This window comes from Diuraphis noxia, unplaced genomic scaffold, assembly GCF_037042655.1.
Source record: "Diuraphis noxia isolate RWA-SAM2 unplaced genomic scaffold, SU_Dnox_SAM2 contig0004, whole genome shotgun sequence".
NCBI lineage: Eukaryota > Metazoa > Arthropoda > Insecta > Hemiptera > Aphididae > Diuraphis > Diuraphis noxia.
The window spans coordinates 66,972,870-66,998,115 of record NW_028301714.1 but is presented as its reverse complement, the minus strand read 5'-3'; the positions used below and the strand labels follow the sequence as shown (position 1 = coordinate 66,998,115).

At 28.0% G+C, this 25,246-nt stretch overlaps 1 protein-coding gene across 3 annotated transcripts in view; it reads left to right on the top strand.

Annotated features, from left to right (window-relative positions):
• The first annotated feature begins 4,111 nt into the window (after positions 1–4,111).
• kug (FAT atypical cadherin kugelei) overlaps positions 4,112–25,246 on the top strand; it is a 164,230-nt gene continuing 143,095 nt past the window's right edge. For all 3 annotated transcript variants that reach the window (XM_015522229.2, XM_015522223.2, XM_015522208.2), the window contains exon 1: positions 4,112–4,527. The gene's annotated coding sequence lies outside the window, so the exon portion shown is untranslated. The remainder of the gene's footprint in view (positions 4,528–25,246) is intronic.

Below are 25,246 nucleotides of genomic sequence, written 5' to 3'. Positions count from 1 at the left end.
TGATGTTTTTAAGTTTAAAAAAAAAAAAAATTGTAAATACAATATACGTAGGTAATAATAATATATTTCTTATTATTAAGTATCATGTGATCACTCATCACTTTTTAGTAATAGTTCTAAGTTCTAACAATAATGTTTTTATTATAAGATTATATTAATATTCAACATCATCATGCTAAATTATTTGAGTTGATAACTGATTAATAAAGGCTTACATTAAACCAGGATACTTCAATATATTATTTAAGTAGCGAGCCTAAAAAATACATGACATGATCAAAACGTGATAATGGACCTTAAATGTAGGCAAGATAAGATGTGGACCGCGGACTTATACTATAGACTTCAGTTTAATTTTATACTAAAATATACTACATAAGGGTTTTTGCTGTGCGATTTATGATTTTCCAATGATCTAATTTTATAAGTGACCCGAAGGTTGAAGAAAATACAAGCCTTTTAATTTGTATAAGCTAATTAAAGTATTTGATATATAAAAAAAAAACATAATCACATTTTGAATATATATTCGTACCTAGTATAGTTATTATATTGGTATTATGTTATACGCATACTATTTAGTTATTGGACAATGAACTATATAGTTCCTTTATTTAAATTGGATAACCTAAGGTTAATAAAAGTTAAAACCTACTTGACGTGACAGCCAACTATAAAGTAAAATATTTTTTTTTCTAAAATGTATCTAATATCAAATAATTTGTATGAATTTTTAAAGGGTTTTCAAAGTTTTTCATTGGTCATCAATCAATGTTATGAACTAAAAGTTATGAAACTTAAAACAAAGAAAATAGCTTATAAAATATGTAGTTAGAAGCTACTAAGTGCTTACAGTTTTAAAGTTTTATTAGGTGAGAAATCATAAAAAAAGACTCTACGTATTTAATTATGTCGACAGTTATTTTAGTAAGATATAATGACAATGAGTATTTATACATATGCAATTAATTTTATGGTTTATAATTTAAATTAAATCTAACTAATATGTATCCTCATAATTTAAAGTAAATTTACATAATTATGAAAGATGTAAGTACAATTTAATTCAATAATCCTTGTACATCGTAGACTGCAAATTAATATTCAAGTAGGTATAGCAACACTACTAGCCATTTTTCATCTACCAGACATACATTTTTTAAACTCGTTAAATGTATACCTAATTCATAAGCACTCAAATCATATTACTTTCTAAATAAAAGGCAATTATATACCTATACTAGGTAATAGTCATCAACTTTTCTAGTTTTCTACATTTTATTTAATAATACAACTTTAAAACTGTATATTTATAAATATATATATATACCAACTTCTATAGTTATACGCCTATACTTACTTAAAAGCTAAAATAAATATTTCTTCTTGAATTTTATACACACTTCGTAACTATACTTTAAAAGTACATAATATAATTATACAGTTCCGCACAATTATTATTGTGTATAATTACTAATTAGTATGATAAAATCATATGGCATAACGTACATATGTCAGTTGATAAACATATTATATACGTAAAAATATAAACTATATTGTGTTCAATAAATTAATAACAGTAATAAATAATAATTTAAAACATTTTTTAAATCGATAAATATCCAATATTATGTAGCATTTGTAACAATGCACTAGGTAACAAGGAATTGATAAGGAAAATTATATTAATAATATAGTTCAAAGATTATTGATTAACAGATTCATAATAATATTATCATATACCATAGGTATAAATATTATTTATGTAGAGTTATACCTTTTTTTTTTTAAATACATTTTCAAAACGTTTTTTTCTAAAGTATTCAAATAAATCTCGATATATCATACGTATGGAATATAAACTATACTGCAGTGTTTATTCCATTATATTATAGAATCAAATTTAATTTATAGAGTAATTACATTATATAATATATTATTATATTATCAAAAATTAGGTTTATGAGTAGTCTTGGGAGTTATCCGCCAAAGAGAATGAGGTATGATTTTCGTCTCTGCCAAGTCTAGGCATACAGTACGTATAGGTAGAATACTCTCAGAAATTTCATACGGGTAATATTTTTAGTTTTATACTTTGTTTTTGTGCAGTCAGCCTGTGGATTAAACTATTTTGAATAATATTTTACTTTTTTTGACTTTGAATCATTTTATTTAATTTGAATAAACAATCAACATTAAATATTGATACATTATAGTTTGAACACCTTGACACATTAAAAAAAATTTTACTTATTAATAATATGATGCAATTTGTTGAAAAGGAATAATTATTTGTTGTTCTACAATAACTATCTCTGAAATTAGACAACACTGTGGGTGGAAACGTACCCTTTTTCGCAAATTTTATGGTTTTTGGAATACCATAAAACAATAATAATATAAAATCTGCTGAATAAACTATAATTTTGAAAGAAAAACCAAACTTTTTTCATTTTGTAAAAATGATGTACGCCCAAATCTTCAAATATTACAAAATTAAATTGCTTTGGTGCCTTTTATTTATAGACAGTGCTTATTGGAAAAAATTTGACTCATATTAATATAATTTATAAATATTTTTTTTACGTTAGAACTAAATTTCAAATTATCACGTACAATTAGTAATTACGTAGCTGCTACCACTCAGGATTTGTATAAAAAATGTGTAACATATTTTGTAGGAGGTGAAAATCACAATGGTCCCCTCCTTGGTTGCGTCATGGTATGTAATATGCTATACTTAAGGCAATGCGCAGGTTTTTATAATCAGATAATTAGTAGTTCGATTAATATAGTAAGTTAAATTAATTATATCTAAAATATGATACTTCCTATACGGCTTTACCATACTTATGATGCAAGTAGCTTTATGCAGCATTGTTGTAATACTTTTTAATCATTTCGTGTTTTATATGATAAACCTACATTTTGTCAATTTATTTTTTTTCGTTTTCATTATGAGTAGTAACTATAAGTAATATTAATAAAGTAAACAATATTAACTTCGTGGTTTCAAGGTGGTATTAAAATTGATATTATAAATATTATATTATATTATTATTATAATATTATGTACCTACTTCATTGCACTATTATAGTATTAGAGTTAGTATTAAGTTAGTTACAAGCTCAGCTTAAGTTATTAATTATTATATTGTATAGTATTGATATTACTGTTATTTAGGACGACCAAAAAGGAATATCGCTAATGGATCCTGTTTTTGATTCATTAATACTCCATTGGTTTAAAAATAAAAATAATACTATATCGTTTTTTGTAAGGCGAGTTTACGAATATGCGAACAATTGTTTTAAATACAATTTTGACAATATTATATAATATGTACAACGACGAACTTTCAAAGATAAAAACAAAACCAATGATTTGAATTAAATAATATATTTTTGTGATCTTTTTCGCACATCAATCGTACGATTAGAATTGTAAATAATATCGGTAGTTGCGCAATATTACGACCTATAACTAATTAAGTAATTATTATAGCTGCTTATTTTAATAATCAATAATTCTAGCAATCCTTTAAAAACCAGTTGGCAAATGAATTTGAACGTATTAATTTCTCTCGCGATTCATTTACCTCGAAAATATAAAACAAGTGTCACGTGAAGAAGTTAATGATGATAATGTTATTATACTATTTCCTACGATAACACTACATAATATTAAGGTTTATCATTATTATTAAGTTTTCATTTCGAAAAATCGTTACGACAGCCCCGCAACAATGACGACGACGGAATTGTGACGGTCGTGATTTTTGGAACCGGTGTGCCGGCTCCTGCCGACAGCTGTTTCCGATCCGTGGAAACTGGAAATACGTCATCGGGCGCCGCCGTCAGCAATGCAGCAGCCAGCAGCAAGATCAGCCGCGGCTCTGCTCGCGTGGCCGTGGTCGCGTTCCCGACAACGACGACCACGACGACGTAGGCGACGGACAGACCGACCGGCTGGCAACGGCGCCCGCCGCCACCACCGCTGCCGCCGCCGCCAAAGAGTCGAACGCGTACGTACGCGCGCGAGACAACGACGGCGGTGGCGGCGCGGCGCAGCGGACACACAGACGGCGTTTAGTCACTGAATAGTCAGTCGTTCGCGTTCCGTTGCCGCGTACGGTCGTTTTCCGTGTACCGTGTGACGTGTGCCGTAGTCGTCGTCGTCTTCGTCGTCCTGACGTGCGTGCGTGCGTGCGTGTACGTTAGTTGTGTTGTGTTCCGTACGCGCCTAGCGGTGGTGTGTGTGAGAGTGTGTGCGCGCGCGCCAGTCGCATTGTTTACACCGGTTGTTCTTTTTTTCAATTCAATTTTTCACGTTTCTTCGGCATCGGCAATATTACGGCGACAATATTGCCGTCGTGGTTTAACAAGTGCTATTATAATATAGATGTTCCGTCGACGTGCTCGCGACGGTGTTTAATATAATATTAAAATTTTCGAGTCGTTTTTATCCGTTCGTGAAAACCAAAGTCCGAGGAAATCGACTGTAAATTACACGCAAAAAATAAAAAGGTAAGACATACCCTCTAAATACTACCTAACCTATGTGTCGCGTGCACGCGTTTCTTGACGTTACGTCGAGTGATAATCAACACTGTTATCACAGGTATTATACGCGAAATGCCTTTTTTTTTTCTGCTCGCGGTTCGCCGCCGCTATAAACACGTGCGTGTGTGCGCGTGTACAAGAGATACGACGCGAACGATAGCGTCCCGACGATGACTCGACGTCGTCACCTTTCCCGCGTACTCACCCGTTGTGTTGCGCGTCCGCGTGCCTGAAATATGTTAAACGTCGATTACCTGGCTGGGTTAGGATAGGCAGGTAAGGCCAACCGGCTAAATTTTTCCAAACGCGCAGCTCACCGCACGACCGTGTTACCACACTTACCGCTCGGCACAATGTTATCGTATTGTTTTTATTATTATTATTTTTAACGTTGGCTGTATAATAGTAAGCTGCTGACTGTTAGGTCCGTCGTGGTCGTCGTTCGTTCTCCGTCGAAACCGGTTCTTAGAATTTTTGTTGTAGTGCGACGGCCATAGGTGTGTAATTTAAAACTAGTTGGCAATATTATCATTAAACTGCAAACGGATAACAATAAGTTATTGAGCACTGATCCACGAGTTTTTGCCGGAGCGTCTTCAAAACCTACTTGGGTAGGTAGTAGGTACCGCCTTATTATAACCCTCGCCGGTGTAGCAATATTATTGTTATCATTTTCATTCGGACATGTTGTTATCACTGGTTATCAAGCGCGGATTCAACAAGATGATTGTTGTTGCCGGTCTCGTTGTGCATTTTTGCATTTTTAATACGCTTAGCCGCGCATGGGTTAGGTTGTCAGTCGTTATCGGTGATCCCGCCAAGATGTATTTATTTTTTTTCAATCGTCGAAAAACTGAGTCGACGGTTACGGATCGAGTGTAACGAGTTAGGATGTATCCTTGACGTTGATTGAAAACTCGTGTGGTTTTCTTTTTTTCACCCAACTAGTAGTTTACTGACAAAACATCACTTCTTTCGTAGTACCTGTACGTAACCTACAAAGAAAAAAAATGGAGGTTTTCACTCACTTGTTTCCACTACAAACATAATTCCACCGAAAATCGAAATTTTTTCGTGTAAACACGTTCAAAACTTTTGGGGAAAAAAAACGATTGACGTTTTAATCTAATTTTACTAACTATAGCTACAACGAATTAGATAGTTATATGATAATTAAATTTAGATTTTTGTTTTTTTAATTAAGCGGTTTGACAAAATATACTTGATTGTTAGATAACCCAAAAGCAATAATTAGGTATGAGATGTTTTGAGATAACCATCGTATTTATTTTTTTTTCAGAAATTATTAATCGAATCTTGTTTATGCTACTTGTTGTTACAACGTTAGTTTGAAGCCGCTAACTTATAGATAATTTATATCATGAAATTGATAGTGTGCGTGTATTAAAATATTTACAAATGTTACTGGTGAGGTGTACAACTTACCTACACAGATATTGGATCTGATTATCTACTCGTAGTAACCACCGAATGTCACTGTCGTGTGTTAAATGGGTTACCTAACTTCTTGTGGATACATGTTATCTTAGGGAAGGAGTGAAGAAAATACTCTAGAAAATAGTGGTAGTAGCGACGATAATAATGTGGGTACCCATTTTCAATTTTGCCTATTTGTACATTAAAACAAACAACAACATTGCCCTGCCGACGTTTAATTGCGATAGCTATAATAATTATATATTTATAGTAAACAAGACTAACGCCGTTTTGAAAGAAAGTAACCGTGAAAACTGTTATATTTTTCTTTTCTATAAGAAATATATTGATTTAATTGGATAAGATTTTAAAAATTACCCGAATAATTAATATAGGTAGGCACTACATGGCCTAAATACATTTAATTTGAATTTCTTCAGTAAATGTCTACGTATCTATTAAACTCAAAAAGAATTAAATAGGTAAAAATTATGACATTGAATCGTCTGAAAAATAAAACTTAAATAGAACTTATGATAATCGTGTAATATCTTGGTAATACTTGAAATTACTTTAGGTACTATCCACCATTGATTGTAATACTAAAATTATATTAATGTACATACGGTATATATTTCCAGTGTAATTTATTATAATATAGGCATTTATTTAAACTACCATCTAATATTATAATAGTTCTTATACTGAATTAAATACCATTTAATTGAGATTGATTGATAAACTAGTGTGCAAACTAAGTGTGTACCTAGGTATCTGGTAAACATATTATTTTTGCAACTATTTAATAACTTTATCCAAACTATTACCTATATTTTATTTTAAAATAGTAGGTACTAGGTACTTTATATACATTGTGAAATATTTAGAAATTTGTTACAAATTTAAAAAAAAAAAATGTTAATGGGTAGGTATAGTAGGAAGGTACTTTAAAAAAACTTATCCCATAATAGGTACGTACTTAAGTATGTAACAAAGTTGACAATTTCAGAATGGAAACCTCATTATCTCTTTGAAGCTTACATTTCTATAAGTATTTATTTTCCAGTTATTTTGGAGTAGGTACTTAATGTGTATAATAATATATTTATAGGTATATGTGAATAAATGTAATTATATAGCATATCAAACTAAACGACGTTTTATATTACCGTCGTCATGTGTCGTTTAGATTTATTTCTTCCGAGATTTCTTCCCAATTTATTTTTAAAGCAGACCGAATCTCTGCGTAGAAAACATTGCCAAGACTAACATGGAAACTATTTTTTCATTCTTTCTTTAAATCAGATCTTAGAATTGGTGTAAAAAATGTGCCCTTAATCGGATGAGCGGAGAAATGAAAAAAAAAAGAACCTTAAACAAAACATTTTTATCGTCAGTGCACTGTTGTCTGTTAATAACAGTTTAGAATGATCCTTGAGCATAGACAGCGAGGTAGTCAGTCACGTTCCTTCTCCGCCGACTCCCACAATACCCCTGGGCTATCCAGCACAAAATACAGGCTTGTCGTATATTTACCTGCATAACATGGATCTGCAAAAAATGTATAGCCAGGAGTATAAATAATAACTGAATAGGAGGTAGGTACGTAGAACAACGGAAACGTGTGTAATTTATTATAATGTACTTGCTTATATATTGTATCTTAAACGAGAGCAAGGAAAATGAGATAGAATTTGAACTCGGTTAATCTGATCTTACGTTTTGTGTCATGGCTTAGAGCAATCAAAGTGAAACTAGCATTGTGTGCTACAGATAATGGAAAATCAACCCTTAAAATTCTTCTATTATGTGTACATATAGCTAAACATATACATATGTTCTATGGGAATATAATAAGGTCGTGTGTAGTTCAATGATTTCGTCGGTATGTAAAAAAAAAATAATAATACAATGTTTTACCCCCGTTTTAGTTGATCAAAATTTGATTCATTAAATAGCGTATAATATAATATATTTTATGTACTTACTATTGTTGTGGCTTAACATAAAATTGTTCTATATCATACACTTATTAGTTATTATTAATTATTACATATTATTATTATAGAGCGTGAATTTTTTTAATTTATTTATGTTAGTTAGGTATTCATATAGTCTTTACTCTTTAAAATATGTATTTGTGTGCATGCAGAAAACAAGTGTTCTTTTCTTGCCATACGAAATCAGGTCTGCTTTATGGGGCCGGACAATTTGGTTGAAAAAACCGTATTACCTACCGTCTCCATTGGGTCAAATTTCAAGTATATAATAAATAATATTAAAACACAAAGAATGCCCCACCGAGTATTTCACGATTTCCCTTTAATATCCCGTTTTATATTACTTAGTTGTAGGTATTATATCATACCACGTGTGCGCTTAACACCAAAATTCTTCATACTTTTCAATTTTTTTCTCCATAAATATTTTAGGTTATTTATACTCTTGGTATAAAAGATATGTGTATTATTATTCTCGAGATAATCCTTGTTGTTAGCAATAAGCTGGTAGGTAGTTATTCTATTTTAAAACCAACTACATTTCTGGAAAAAAAAGGAAAAAACTTGTTAAGATCACGTCTCGTGAAAGATTTTTATCATTTACATTAGTTTAAAATCAGTTTTTATAGAAATGTTTTCTGTTGTTTGGTCGATTATATGATGAATAAAAATTCGTAAGTATACCAGATATTATTACAACTTATAGTAGGTACATAAACTATATGTGTGTAGGTATGTATGTTTCATGCATAAAATGTATCGCACTGTGTAGGTAGTACTACGTCTATCTGTGTAGGTATTAAATGTTAAATGTACACTGTGAATGTAATCTCTGAATACTGCTGAAAAATGACCATTTTTGTAATTAATAATGAAATCAAAAATAAAATCTTAAATGTTATATTACATTTTGAGAAAAAAAAATTGAAGTAGGTAAGTAATCGATAGTGTTTAAAAAATAATACTCTAACACTTTTGGATATCTAATTGATTGTTAAATATAACCCGTTTGTATATTATGCTTTTTTTATTTCCATCATAGGTACTATTCATCTACTGTAGTTGCCGACCGGCGACCGCAATTTACATATAGATATATATAATAACATACGCATCTAACCGCTGTCCAATTAAAATGATGGCGGCAGTATTCGGGCTGTTTGTCGTTTCAGAGTATTTGGTATATATATATATATATTGGTATAATAATAATATCGTGTAAGCGTATGAAGCGTGCGCATACAGTCTTTCGGTCTGGTTCTCCTCCATTGGCACTATTCCACCACTGTGTTTCTCAACCGTTGTTCGTCTTTATAACCTGTACGTTCTCCCTCTGAAGGTGCATAAAATACGTATAGTTTCGTCTTGCGTTTCGATTAATGAAACACAAGACGGACACAGACCATCCGCTGGTCGGCGCTATAATAGCCGGTGTATTCGTATCATATAGATGTATGGTGTAGTAATAATAGTACCTAGTAATAATAATAATAATAATAATAATAATAATAATAATAATAATAATAATAATAAATAATAATAATCATCATTATCATCACACCAAGGGTTCAATGCATCCGGATAATAATAATAACGTATACCTGTTATTACTATTATAGTTTATTGTTGTATTGACTATTGGGATACGGTTAATTTTTCAATACGATGATTGAAATGGGCTGTGTGAGAATTTTGTCAGAAAATAGTCAGAATTTTATTTTGTATATTTTTTTTATCTTGGACGCATTTGGTGATTAATATTTTCGTTTTTGTGCGAACTTGTATTATGTTTCCGAGAAACAAGTCTCCTGAAAGAGTGTAATTTATCAAAAATGTATCGAACACTTCGCTCATTCATCTCTTCATTTTTTGACGAGATGGTACACTGGTCTAGCTGTGTTGTGATCTTTATTATCTTTATAGGTAGTCTAAATAAGTAGTAGTTGAGTGACCATATAAACATATTTTTGAGATTAAAACAAAATTGAATGTAAGAATACGTATTATTCTTAATTAATAATTTATTATTAACGATTAACATCGAATGAAAAGAAAACGATGGAATTAAATATAAAATACCTAATGGCCCTTATGAAATAAAATAAATTGTTTAGTTATCATAACTTATAAGAAAACAATATATGAATGCAAGCTTATAACATAAATATTAAATATCATTGGAAGTCAAATGTATGGGATACATTTTATTTTATTATTTTTATTTTTCGTATGGGTGAGAAATGATATTTTTATTTTATGGATACTATGAAACTTGGTATGGAACTAAATAACTAAATATATTTATATATAATATTATACCATTGATTATAATTACTATATTTATTATTATAATAGTATTATTTATAATCAATGATTATATGAAGGTTGTTTTTGATATTTTAGTCATACAATGTTTAGTTTGTAGCTAAAATTTAATATACATTATTTGGTAATGAGTTATTTTAGTTGTTACATCGTAGCTAATAATCCTCAGTTTTAGAAATATTTTCTAAACGCGTTCTCGTCTAAATATAAAGTTTTTACTTTTTAAAATTTTGTTGTATTATGTTTATTTACTGTTTACCTCGGTATTTACAGTGTATTTATGATTTAAATTTCCAGGGTAGTCTCTTGAATTAAATGAAAATGTTATTCGATTTGTTTTAGGAAGGTCTTAAAAATTTAAATACTTACCTAGACATATTTTAGAATGCAGAATAAAGTGTGAATTTTAATTATAGTTTTCTGATATTATTGGGATTTTTGGACGTTTCCCGTTCAATTTTTGAATTTTTGTTTGAGTAATTCTTCCCACAAATTAAATTATAAATACATTCCCCCCTCCCCCCAAAAAATACTCTGAGCTGAAAATAATTTAAAATAAGGGTTTTCTATACTTAAATACAATTTACGTTATTGTTGGGTCTTCCATTGAATGAACTTACCATACATTAATTCGCAATCAGACATCAAAGCAAAAAATCTCGAAAAAATTTTTTTTTATATTTATCGAGGAGTAATGTAGCTTCAGCCTTAAGTGTAGTGTTTTCGCGATTCGATCATTAGTACCTATATTTAAAGTTTAAACTTGTGAAATAATGTAATGTGAAAATTGAATATTACTAGAATTATGAATTGGTAGTTTACAAAGGTTTTACCGGGGGTTTTACCCAGATGTATAATTTATTGTAACTATTTTAATGAAGTAGGTACAGACTTAAACTTATTCCACAAATAAAAATATAGAAATTATTTTACTCTTGGGGGCTTAATTTATTCACGTTAACTGAATTATATTGATTTATAAATATCTATTACAGACTTGTTATTTTGAAAAATAATGTTATTTGCTAAATACCGTTCTCGGAACAATAATTTAATCATCTAACACGTTTGAGGGTTAATACGTGAATAAAATTAAGTACATACCATCATTGATTATTAATACTGTATTTATAACCAATGATACCATGAAGAATAAGTTATATTTATTCTTCATGGTGCATACATATTTTCTTAATAGAATATTGTACTGGATTTACAGAATAGTACAAAATACAGTACAATTTATTATGTTATAGAAACAAATACTATAAGAGTTTATTTTTAAATTAAATAATTTTTATCATTATAACAATAACCAAAATAGTTAGTTTGAAGTACTATATCTAGTAATAATGGTACAATAGTTGTTATTGTTCTAACACTTGCACACTCTTAGTAAGATCTTGTGAAAATGTTCATTCGCCCCAAACAAGGAGTTGTGTATTAAAACCTATAATTTTTTTTGTATTTTTTATTCATAGCGTCCTATTATAGTAGGTAACTACTATATTATTAACAGTTACACAGCGATTCCTTTTCACGTATTGTCAATATTATTTCCTCTCAACAACATTTTTTCATTTACGGGAACCCTAAGCTCTCGGGTCATAAGTGGTTTAAACAAAGCAAGAATTTAAAGTGGAAGGAATAAGTATGTTATTGTATAGAATGATAAAACAGTTGTCTAACTTAAGAATATTTCGATAGAAATATTACTAATTTATGTTATGGTAATATATTGTGTCCAGAGTTATATTTTAATCACAGTTTATGTTATATCTAAAAAAAAGATGATAAGATATTTGTATACTTGCATCGTATGTATTATAATTATAATAAGTAGTGCATTTATCTTATTTCAATTTAAATGTCTACCTAATGTTAATTATTCATCTATAAAGGTTGATCTGCAGAAATTTAAAAAAAGAAAAATGTACAATAACAAAAATACCTACAAGTTATTTTGTGTTAAATACGAATGAATATGCTACGCATATCAGGATTACTGATACTCAGTGGATTGACTGCCTATTTGTTTTTTATTTTTTATTTTGGATGCAGTAGGTATATTAAAAAATAAAGATATTCATCTGAGTTGTTACTCTATTACATCTATTATATGAATAACTAATTGAAACGTTGAATTTTCAAATATTGCGTCTAGGGAGTCATAGGCATAATACGTATCTTAAAATATATCTTGGTTTCTGTGTTAATAAATGTATATTAATAAAGAAGAATTAGTAATTTTTCTCGATTTTTGTATTTATAGTTTTAAAATGACAAAATTAAATACCTACAGAATGTTTATTGACATGAATCGCCCAATAAATTTAAGCTGTTAAAATATTTTGTGTTGACAGCCAATAGGTATTCAAATGTTTATAGAGATTGATTCCCGTCTAAATAGTCAAACTTTGTGTAGTCTGTAACCAGCGTTAACTGTAGCATTATGCTAAGTAACTTGTATTTATAATTAATTTTACACGGAGATACGAATGGAATATAGTCTTCAAATATTTTATGTATAGGTAATTAAAATAGTAATAAATTCTGATAAATTCCAACATGCGCATCATGCGGCGTCCAAATTACCATTAAACACTTACTCACCGAATGCCGCACATACCACAACATCCGATCAAGCCTCAACCTTTCCGAATCACTCTCCGAAATACTTCAAAATCATCCCAAGGCCATAACAGACATCATCCAATTCATCACAACAGCAAACCTTCAATCCAAAATCTAGAATTAAGTTCTCCCTTGTACGTTTCTTACTGTAAATATTTAATTTAAGCTATTCATATTTTGTAAGCCCAATGGCCTATGCTGCCGAGGGCTCTTTCCTAATAAAAAAAAAAAAAAAAAAAAATTCTGATAAATGCTCTTTTTTGACTGTGGTTGTTATGACTTGTGAGTAATAACCCAGGTAATAATTAACAAATAACAACTATTTTTTAAATGCCTAATTATAAGAGATTGTAAAAGATTGTCATTAAGAAATGTGTTATATTCATCCGTAAATTATTATCTGTTTAAGTTTGATTAAATACTAAACAATTAAAACACCCTAATTTCTTGTCAGGTGGTACTGCTGGGAGCCTTCCTTTTCTGTAATTAATGTTATTTTGTTATTTTGTCATCACACTTACTTATTATACCATTGTATAGATTGTAAATTCACTATTTTTAATAATAATAAAAAAAAGTTTGATAAAGTAAGCGTCATTTCAATATTTAAAAAAAATAATTATTGAATTTGTTCACATATAAAAAATATAGTAGTACCTAATAAGTAGTATGTACCTGCTAACAAAATATATCAAATTGATATTCTTCATATGGTTTTGATGAAACGAAAGTATTTATGTATTCTAAAATCTGAAATTTTAAACACCACGTTTTCATTTTACGAAATGTAAACATTGATGTGCTTTGTTTTTTAAGCATTCATTTCAAATTGTGCAATGAATTTAAAGGCACATATTATGCCATAGATCTTTACCAAATGTTTAAAGGAATATACATTATATAGCACATAATAGTTTAAGTCTATATGTTATGTGTGTCTGCATTTTGATTTTTATGACGAATGAAACAACAATAATATAAAACCGGTCGACCCATCCACGCGTGTAAATCTGCCTGAGGTTTGTCTGTGTTTTGTTCTTATATTATATTATGCACCATGAAGATGAAGAGGCGTGAGCGTAGGCTGTCGGCCTTCTTTCTCGCAGCACATTGCTACCGCAGCTGTTCCCGATGCCGCTGGCAAATAAAAGGTCAAAATATATTATGACGGTGGAAAGAGGATAGTAGTGCGATCGAGTTTGATCAATGTAGTATTAAAATATAGTATTTGTAGGAGTAAAATACATTTTTCATAAGTATACCTAGGATAATATAGAATACAAATTAAACGTGAGATCATTATCTTTTGAGTTACTTATGAGATTGAAAAGAATTTTATTTTTACTTATTGTAAGTTTATATTTATTTTGTACTTGAACATTAAAAAAATATATATCAATGTTTTTTAATTGTTGACAAAGATAATAACAAGGTAATAATTTCTAAACAAAAAATCATATAAATTAAAAATGTCTTGAATTTTTGGTAGGTATTGCTTCGTGAATAGATGAAATAACTATACATCATTTTTGCAGAATGGCTATAATTGTCCCAAGCACCTTAATATGAGTTAAAAATATTATATTACAATAACTTTAATGTTCATTACACCATTTTATGGTATGTAGGTATTGTCTTATAAGTAATTTATATATTTTACATTATGTTTATATAATGTTATTTGTATGTTACTTACGGATTACTTACATGCTATAAATTGAGTATGCAGGGTTTTATTTCAATCAAGGTTTTTAGGGTTTTGATTTAAAATTAATCACTGACTCATTTATAGAATCATTCAAAAATAATTCATTCACGTATCCCATCGCTTAGTTAAATTATTAAATATAGTAAAAATTGAAAAAAAAACATTTCAAATGTGGGAGGAAATTTGGAGGGGATAAAACGATACCCCTTCGTATGCCACTATGAACGGTTTTTGGCAAATATTAGTTCAACCTGCCGAGTTATGAAAATACTAATATTAATATAAATATAATATAAAATACAACTATTGGACTACATTCTTAGAAATAGATGCTGATGAATGATGATATACGCCCATCTCCGCTCAGATTTGTATCTTATTTTTGCTGTAGTATTAAAATAAAACACTATAAAATTCACTGAAATATTTCAGTTTAATAAGCTCAAGCTAATTCACACTCTGATGGTGGTTAATTCTATTTTGATTATAATGATTGATTTAGTTTATATTTACTTTTCCCATATTGTGTACATACAATTTCTATTAAGAAATTGGTTCCTAGCATAAATAGTATAATGCCTATAGGTACAAGTAATTTAGTAATATAACCTGCAAGACTACAATTTCCGTAGTAATTATTATTTTTCAGAATTATTATAATTTTAATAATATTACTTCTTATATCATTATTATTTTATAGTTAAGTATTTTTTTAAATTCCACCCCTTACTCAAATAATGTATTTTATATTTTTATGTAATGGTAGGTATGTACCGCTTAAAATAATTTTACTCTTGGTAACGACAATTATTCAAATATTCGTTTATAACTGCTTACTTAGCATTGAAAAGTAGGTAGGTAAAATAATATAAATTTGGTTTAGGAATTCCTTGGTGTTTTTTTTATAGATGACTTCGTTGCTTACCTTACTAACATAAACATTACCGCCGTGGTACTAATATCCATTAACAAAACAAATAGTTTTCAAGTATTAAAAACTGTTGACGTCTAATGGTCTCGAAATGATCCAACACTAACTGATTTTATTGAAAAAAAAAAAACAATTGAAGTAAAATATGATTTCAAATATTAAGTTAAACTCTTTCAAGAAATTAATATTTAAGCAAAACATTCAGGAAAGTGGATATTGCTCTGCTGTAGTAAGTTACTGTCAGTAAGTTACTGTAATGGATGGAATTAAATTTGAATCCAATGATATTATATTATTGTGTAAGAAAAACGATTCTGAGCGGAGACGGTTTTAAAGATTATTATTACTTATTATTAATACTTATTAAAATATTTGACTTTCCGGTGGAATTTTTTTTTTTTTTTTTGATAAAGTTAGACAACCTTATAAGGAATATTGTATTAAATTTTCAAATCTTAGATTTAAAAAGAAAAAATGTTATGCATTTCTATCTAAGATAATTGAAAATTGCCGTAATTTTTATGCATTTAGTCAAAATTTGAACTTTAAATGCCTGTAAAAAAAAATCGTGTCTATGTATTTTTAATATTTTTCAACTGCTATTGAAACAATATGTTGGAAGCCTAACCTAACCTAACCTAACCTAAATTTTGAAGCTTTTTGATCCAATCACAAACTATAAGATAGATATTATTTTCGAACATTTCGTGTTGTTAAAATATTTTAATAGTTTAATACCTTTAATTAAAATTAAAAGTATTGGTTATAAGTAGGGCAGAGGACTTGTAGTTCTAAAAAAGCTCTAAATATGCAAGCACTTATGCACTTAAAATCCCATAATATGCACTTAAATTTTTTTTAACACGAATATACATTCTGCAGAACTGACTGAGACTAAATACCAAAATATTGATTATTGTCATGGCTAGAAACGTTTTATAAATAAATCCTAATCGAATTAAAGCCCACGTGGGCGCACCAAGCTGTAGTGGTGATATGGTATAGTATAGTGTACGACGTTAGATCGTTATCGCTTCTACGAAAATGTGTGCCCGTGCACACTCAAGAATCATATTATACATTTATGATTTATACCACAAAAATTAAAAATAAATAAATTTTTATCCAAACATTTTGACTGTATCGTTTGAAATAAAAATGCCACAGACGAAAAAATCAATTTAAGTTAAATATGTCTCCAAAAATATAAAATAGCGTATAAAAGTGTAAAATATGCATTTATATGCACAATAAAATTTCAAAAGTAGCTTTGTGAAAGCATGAAATGTATTTGTATCGTACTCTGCTATTTTTGCGACTTTGCAAAACAAATATGCAAATGCTTCAAGTCCTCTGTCCAGTAATAAGACTTATTTATTTTTAAAATACGAGGTTATTAACAATGATTCAAGTGATTTTCCTTAAGAGTTTTGATGCAATATGACCTGATTAATTGACAATGTTTTTTAATTTTGTTTACTCCGCTAACTATAGCGGAGTCGACTACTAAGTCGACGATCCATGTGGTTCCTATAATGAAACTAAATTGAACTTAATAAAACGGTCCACTATATTCTGAGCGCTATACTATCCCACATTGCCGATGTCAGATGACTATTTTTTTTGACTTCGTGCTTGTAAAATAATTGTATGTAATTTAGCTAAAATATAAATTTATTAAATAATACAGAAGGAGATAAGGTTAAATTGATACTGAATTTGTTTTATTCTAAGTTTGCATAGATGATTTTTTTTAATGAATTATAATAGTATTTCGATGTGTTATAATATGGTATGTGAATCGATTTATATATGTATACTACTGTATTGGTGTGACTGTTATTATTTTTAGTAATTAAAATAATATAACTTCACTCTGGTCATTAAACACAAAATGTTTGGATATTAATATTAAAAGAAAATAAATCTTGATAAATTTGTAGAAAATGTATACACTAATTATTGAAATTGTGACTAGCCTTTTTAATTTCTCTAGATGTTTGAAACTATGCAGAATTAGTGTGAACTATATTCCTCTATGTTGAGACAACCGTATCTAATTAGAACGTATTAAATATGTTCACTAATAGGAGGTACCAAGGTATAATTTTCTATCTTAGCACTAATTATGAAGACAATAAATCGTGGTAGCTGACTTTATGTATTAATCAACAGAGCTTGTCTAAAAATCAGGTGTATTTAACCTAAAATAAAACTATCATGCCAAGTTGTTTTCATATTGTTAAATAAAATATGAATCTGATTATTCACCGTTTATATACAGTAAAAATATTATTAATACTAATTAATTTTCCTAGGAAGATGGTTTTTTTAAAAATATTTCATTACTGTTGTTAAAATATAACTTAATTAAGAAACAAGAAATAAAATAGTTGAAAAACCTTTTTTTTTTTATTTGTAACTATGATAGAATTTTAAAATTTATATACGTAATAATAAATTAAAGTTGATTATATATAGGTATATATAGATTTGTAATTGATGGGGTTTTTTTTCTAAATATAAGTACCTAGCTTTGGTTTATTTAGAAATATTGTAATATGTCTTACCTAAATTTGAATTTAAAAAAAATATAGGGATGATATTTGTTATACCATCTAATAGGTATATTCTATATTTTTAACTGATTGACAGTATATTTTACTGTCACCACTTGCTTTTATTTATAAGTTATAATTGATTGACAACCAGAGTACTTTTTTAAATATACATTTCAATATATAAGTAAATATAAATATAAATTAGCTGTTTTGATGTTATTTACGGTCTTCTACTCTTCTGTCAAAGTTTTTCTCTGGATTTTAACTTCTTGTTGGACGATTATTATAAAACTAATTTTTGTTTCCGTTTTTCGAGAATGTTATTTTTATACGGTTTTCCTTATTCCCAAAGCTCGAAAAAAATGATAACTGGCTTAAAAAAATATCATTCATTATTTGAACTATAAAAAATAATAGTAATATAAAAATATATACGTAAAATTTGTTTTGTTTTATTCACTAGGGAATATATACATACGAGTATACATATTGTTGTATCTCGATAAAATACAGAATTTAAACAAGTATTATTATTCATAATCTAAAAGTAAAGAGAAATTTCAAATATGAATCAGGGTAGGTACATATAAATAATAGCATACCTAACAATAATTATTGACTTTAAAATATAGTCATCTCAATAATACCTATACTATTATACTTTTTTGAACGAGTATTTGTCTACAATTACCATAAACTATGAAAAAATTTTAAGCGTCAGATAACAATGATCAAATTAAATTAAATTGCTCAAAAGGTTCTGAATTTGTTATTGCTGCCTAATTGTTTGAAGTTTTTATAAGATCCATATTATAGCGCATTTGGCTTTATCGAGGGTTTTTTTATATTTTGTGTGGACTGATTATATAATTAATTTTTATTAAATGGCTTTATAATAAGTTTTAATATACAGGGTGATTCTTTTAAGTGGGTACACTAATTATCTCGAAAAGTATTTACTTTTTTCAAAATATTTTTTTACATGATTTCAAGTTGTCAAAAAACCAACGTTTTTATTAAAAAATTATATTTTTAAATATTTTTTATCCTTATCATTTTTTAAGTTTTTTACTTTTTTGAATGACAACATAGAGTTTTAATTTCATATTCCAAAGCACAATATTTTTCTAAGTATTTTGATTCATAAAAATCGAATTTAGGACGAGTAGTTTATAAGTTATATGTATTTAAAGTTTAGACAAACGGAGTAGTGGACAAACATTTTGCGGGGTAACCCCGTACCATTCCACTCTGCCAATCAAAACTTTAAATACTAACTCAAAAACTACTAGCCCTAAATTCGATTTTTATGAATCAAAATACTTTGAAAAATATTCTGCTTTAGAATATGAAATTAAAACTCTATGTTGACATTTAAAAAAGTAAAAAACTTATAAAATGATAAGGCTAGAAAATATTTAAAAATATAATTTTTAATAAAAACTTTGATTTTTTAACAACTTGAAGCCATGTAAAAAAATATTTTGAAAAAAGTAAATACTTTTCGAGATAATTAGTGTACCCACTTAAAAGAATCACCCTGTATTATAACTATTCACAAAATCATCAATAATTGTTTTTTTAATTTTTTTTTTTTTATATAATTATGTCAAAAGTACAATATTTACGAGTATAAATAGGTATACAAATTAAAATGCTAAGTAAATCCCTAGCTGTTGGTTGATTATAGGTAATTCAGTAATTGATATTCTGTGCTATTTATTTATCCTGAATATACATTATATTTGATCAAACAATTATAACATAATAAAGAAAATAGCGGGAAAATAGTAATTCCAAATGTTTATTTCAAACATTTAATACTGATACGAATGTATTTTTAATAACTTTTTAACACTTGGTAGTTATAATTATGAATTATAATGAACCGTGTTAATTAATAAATAATTGGTAAATATGTTTTTATACAACATACATATTACTTGTAAAAAATTACATAATAATATTAGCCATTGTCGAAACCTTTTGTGAAGTATATTATTGATTTCCTATAGACAATTTTTGTTCACTAAGTGTTACCGATGGTAACATTTTGTTCATTGAAAGTGGTTTTTTAAATTAAATTAGTTCAAAACATAGTATTACGCGAAATCGCCAAGAACTAAATAGGAATTTCGGCGCCTTGTACGTGACTAAAATTTCAAAACTTTAAGTAAAAAGAATAAAAAAAAGGTAAAAAAATAAATAAATACTGACAAAAGGGGTTTGTGCATTTCATGTTTATTATAATATGGGCTCAGATGGTTCGCCGAATGGACGAAACATTACTGTTGTGCAGTTTAATTCTCCTTCGGTGTATAGTAATTATGCGGGCGCCTACACATATCCGTGGGAAGTCATTGAAAAATATTAATTGTTCTTCAAAAACATGTGGGGGGGGGGCATAAAGAAACCTATCTTAATTTCGATACTAGGCAATAATGTGTAAATCAAAAATTTATACTTTTCATATAGGCACTTAAAATAGTATAATAGTATAATATCTATTATATGATATACTAATTTTTAGTGATGAGCTTTACGAATATTATAGGATTTTTTTCAGAGCATAAACATAAAAGAAAATTGTAGCAAAATTTACATTGTTAAGATTTGTTATTTCATCCATTATTGCTTATTTTTATATCTACCATTTTTTATTATATTTATTTGTGATTATAATAACTCATATAGGTAGACAGTATTTACTACTTAGGTCACATTTTATATTTTATTTCAACTTTATTTGGCTTAAGTTTAGGCCTTAAATTCTGTGTGTTGCTAAAATTATAGCACAATAGGTATAGATATGCAAATATATAACACATATATTTTGTGTATATTATGTATATTATAGTCACATATGAATAGAATTTATAACTGAATAATTTCATATAACTTAAATGTATATTGTATTTTTATAATCGTGTTCACAAGAAAATATTTCAATTTAGCATTGTAGGTTTAATGCGTTTATATTAATTATTATGTGTTATTAATGGGCTTATTAAATTAATTTACAGTGAAGATATTGTTTAAAAACGTACTTTTGTCTGCTGCTTTATATAAATTACTAGTTGAATTACCCGACTTCGCCCGTGTGTAGTTTTTGTTTTCTCAAAATGATTTCTTAAATCAACACTCATTGTTATGTTTTAAAGAAGAAAAATATGTATTTTACTATTTTTACTTAGTGTTAAATAGTACCTAATAGTAGCTGAATTATAAATAAAACATAAATAATTATAATAATAATATTTACAAACGATTCTAATGATTCTTTAAAATATATTATATCGTTATTAAAAAATGATTCTTTAATTAATGCAATATGCATTCTTAATATATATATTTCTTAATATACCTAATATTCCAGGCTACACAGTTCTCAGTACATTTTTAAAAGAAGAAAAAAGTAGGCGAGGAGAATTTGTATTTTGCCTTTCCCCAAAAAAACCTCTTTTGTACAAATTGTACATTTTTTTTTTCACAAATTATCAATGGGAAAGTACTTCCTTAAATATTATAATAGTAAAAGTAAAAAAAAATCTTCATCTTCCTTGAATTGCTTGCTCAAACGGTTACCGCTTGACGCTTGGTTTATTTTTAAGATAAATAATTATTATTACTGTATATTTTTTATATGTATTGAACAATTAATAACAACTTAAATTGTAATAGTTATCACTGTTATCTATATTCATCTGTTAATGGTTTTACGTAGTAGTTGTGGTTTCATGCAAATTTCATATAAAACTTAATACTAGAGATTAAATTATAGAAATGGCTAGGTACCTACCTACTTAAGTTACCTGTAGTTGTTGTTACAGTTGCTTTGAAGCTTTTTGGAAATTTGTAAAGTATTATTACTAAAATACTATAGTACCTACCTACATTTGATACCACTAATACGCGTATTGTTATTATTTATTTAAAAAAAAAGTTGTTTCTTTATCTTTCTAATTCGTCTTTGTACCTATCTTAGAGGCTTGATACAGGATAAATGTATTTTTATTGGTTGGGATTATTTTAAATAATTATCCGATGTCATTTTTATGTGTTTAATACAAATATACATATAATATTAGTACATCATATAAATGTATATTATCCATTATAAAAATGTTTGATTTTAAATATTTAGAAGTTACAAAGAAATATTATTGAATATAAATTCGTTGTTATCAGTTAAACTTTTTATTTTAATAATCCATCAGTTAGACATATTAAAGGCCGTTCAGATGACTAGTTGTCTTGATAAAATACTTAGAAATCGTATCGTTTAAAAAAAAATGTCTGTATTCATTCACATGCACCGTGATTTTACTTATTGCTGATGTGTACCTACTTATCAAGAAATTTACTCGTTAAAATTAATTGTATTAATAATAATATTTTATTCTTCATACTTTATCTCGATTTAATGTTAGTGTTGCCCAACATAGTTTCTATACGTGAAATTAACTTATTTCATATTTTTTATTTTATCGTGACATTAATTATAGTTTTTTTTTTTTTTTTTTTAGTTTTTATATTTTATGCATATAGCATTAATAAGTCAGGTATGAGTATTCGTTTAACCTATTATAGTTTTCGTATTTAAATATCACTCGTATTTTAGATAACGATGATGCACGTATTAAGCCATTAAGGCAATCGAATTGATGAATGGTAATAAATAATAACTAATAATAAGTATAAGAATGTCTATTTTTTGTATTAATATTTTTTTTTACAATCGGTATAACCATTTAATATGTAAAGGTATGACGCTATTTTAAATCTTTTTTGATAAAATGATGATTTCTTTTTTTACTACGAACTTTCTTAATTCTCTAACTGCTTATTTCTAAATCGTTGATATCTTCATTATCCCACAGGTATTTTGTAATATTGATTATGATTACCTATAACACATTACTATTTGATATCGCTTATATTTATAAGTAATAATTATTACTATTGGTTTTTACTTGTTTCTGATGATTATCGACACAATGTTGGTACATATAATAGGGACGTGTCATAATTTCTAATGGACAAAAACTATTTTTTTTCAAACATCGTCAACATGAATGCTTAGATTAGTTTATTTTATTTGATCACGACATCACACGTTTACAAAATTTGTTCTCACAGTTGGGAAATAGCCAATCGAAAAATCTATTGTACTCGGACCCCACGAACGCATTACGGATAACTTACGTGAACCATGAAATACATTATTTACCAAATGTACGGTGAAACCAGGAAAATATAATTTAAAAGAAAAATGTTCGTTGTAGGTAGTTTATGTTGTATATAGGTACAGCAGCTAGTGTACCATGGTGTTTATTCGTATAGCCGCGAGGGCATAGGTAGAAGAAAATAACACAGCAGCGTGTCAGCGCCCATACTGTATATATATAAACACCCTTCGCTTTTGCTATATCAGGTAAGTGGTAGGAGAATTAAATACATCAATGCACCTGTCTTTTTGATGGTACACATTCATAAAGGACAATATAATAAGATGTTTTTTTTTTTTTTTTTTTGTGACAGAAGAGCTGAATATATATTGTATATAAACCACTCACCATTCACATTTCTATATCTTTTATATTGGGTCTACATTTTTTTATCATGTATTTAAAAAAAAAAAACACCAAGCTAAAAATAAATCTTTTCTGTCTAGTAAACAGTTCTATTGATTTTATTTATCTTATACTTTCTAAGGAATTTACATTTATAAAACTCACTATTAGGATGGCAATTTTATTTTTATTTGGTGTTCTAATTTTGATTTATAGAATATCGTTTGTAAAATACTAAAATATGGCTATAGATTCTGGGTGTAACAATGTACCTATTATTTTTTTCAGTCTTCGCCTAATAGATGAGTAGAAATAATTTAATCTTCAACTTATAAAGTGGTTTCTAGTTATAAATTGGATCTAGTTGGTCAAAACTAAAACTTCTCCCGTTTTTAAAATAACACCAGTAAATACTAAAAAAAGTAAATTTTGCGCGGACTATATTTATGCAATTCTAGTTTTCAAAATCAATTGTGTTTATTTAAGGGTTTATTTGTTGTAACTCAAAAATGAAGAACTGTAGACTTGTAATTATCAACAAATGTTCATCAGTTTATTATAGACATGATATATTCTCAAAATACGTTGCTTCTTTTTGTACTATTTATAAACTATAGATATTTTAAATTAATTTTTGGTTTTCGGTTTTGTATAGAATATCGTATGATAAAGTTTTTGTTTGGAAAACAAAAATCTTGAAAAATTAATGCGACGTTCCTCGTATGTTGTTGGAAGTTAAAATTTTGACGAAATAAATGTTTAGAATATTTATGATTTATTTAACTATTTTAATCATGTCGTTATTTAAGCCAATGAAATTATGTGTCCGAAGTTTTGAGATAGATACCTATCGTGTGACGGACACTTTGTATATACATATACGATAGCTTCTCGGGGAAATATGTTCCTACAACAATGTCACTCATTCTGCAACAATGGAAACGACGTGCGTCGGTCACGTTGCAGCGGTTTCTGCCAAAAGCTAATTTTATTGTATCAGTCGACTTTTGCACCCTATATACACATATATGCGTACACACATGCTATCCTTATATGATATTCATTACACTGACATTCATATTTTATTATTAGTATAGCATATATGTATTATATCCCATGCACAATGAACGCTCTTGTTCACCTCCCATCCTCTCTACACACTTCTAAAAAAAGGGCGTTCGTCACTATCCGACGGGTATTATAATAATACATTTCCTTCTGCAACGCGTGAGTACATATATATATATATATATATATATAAATACATACAGTATTGTGACTATTCATGCGTATTCGTATGTGTGCGTGTGAAAGTCATTTATGGTTGTTAAATTTCCGACCAGATTTTACAATATTTATATCTTGTTTAAACGCAGGAACGGTTGTGTGAATAATTTCTTGACACTATCTATCAAAGTACCTATACAATTTTATTTTTAAACAAACATTCTAATTGAAATCCTCACTCTTATAGGGCCATTTTTGTTTAGGTACTTTGATCAAAATTCACTAAT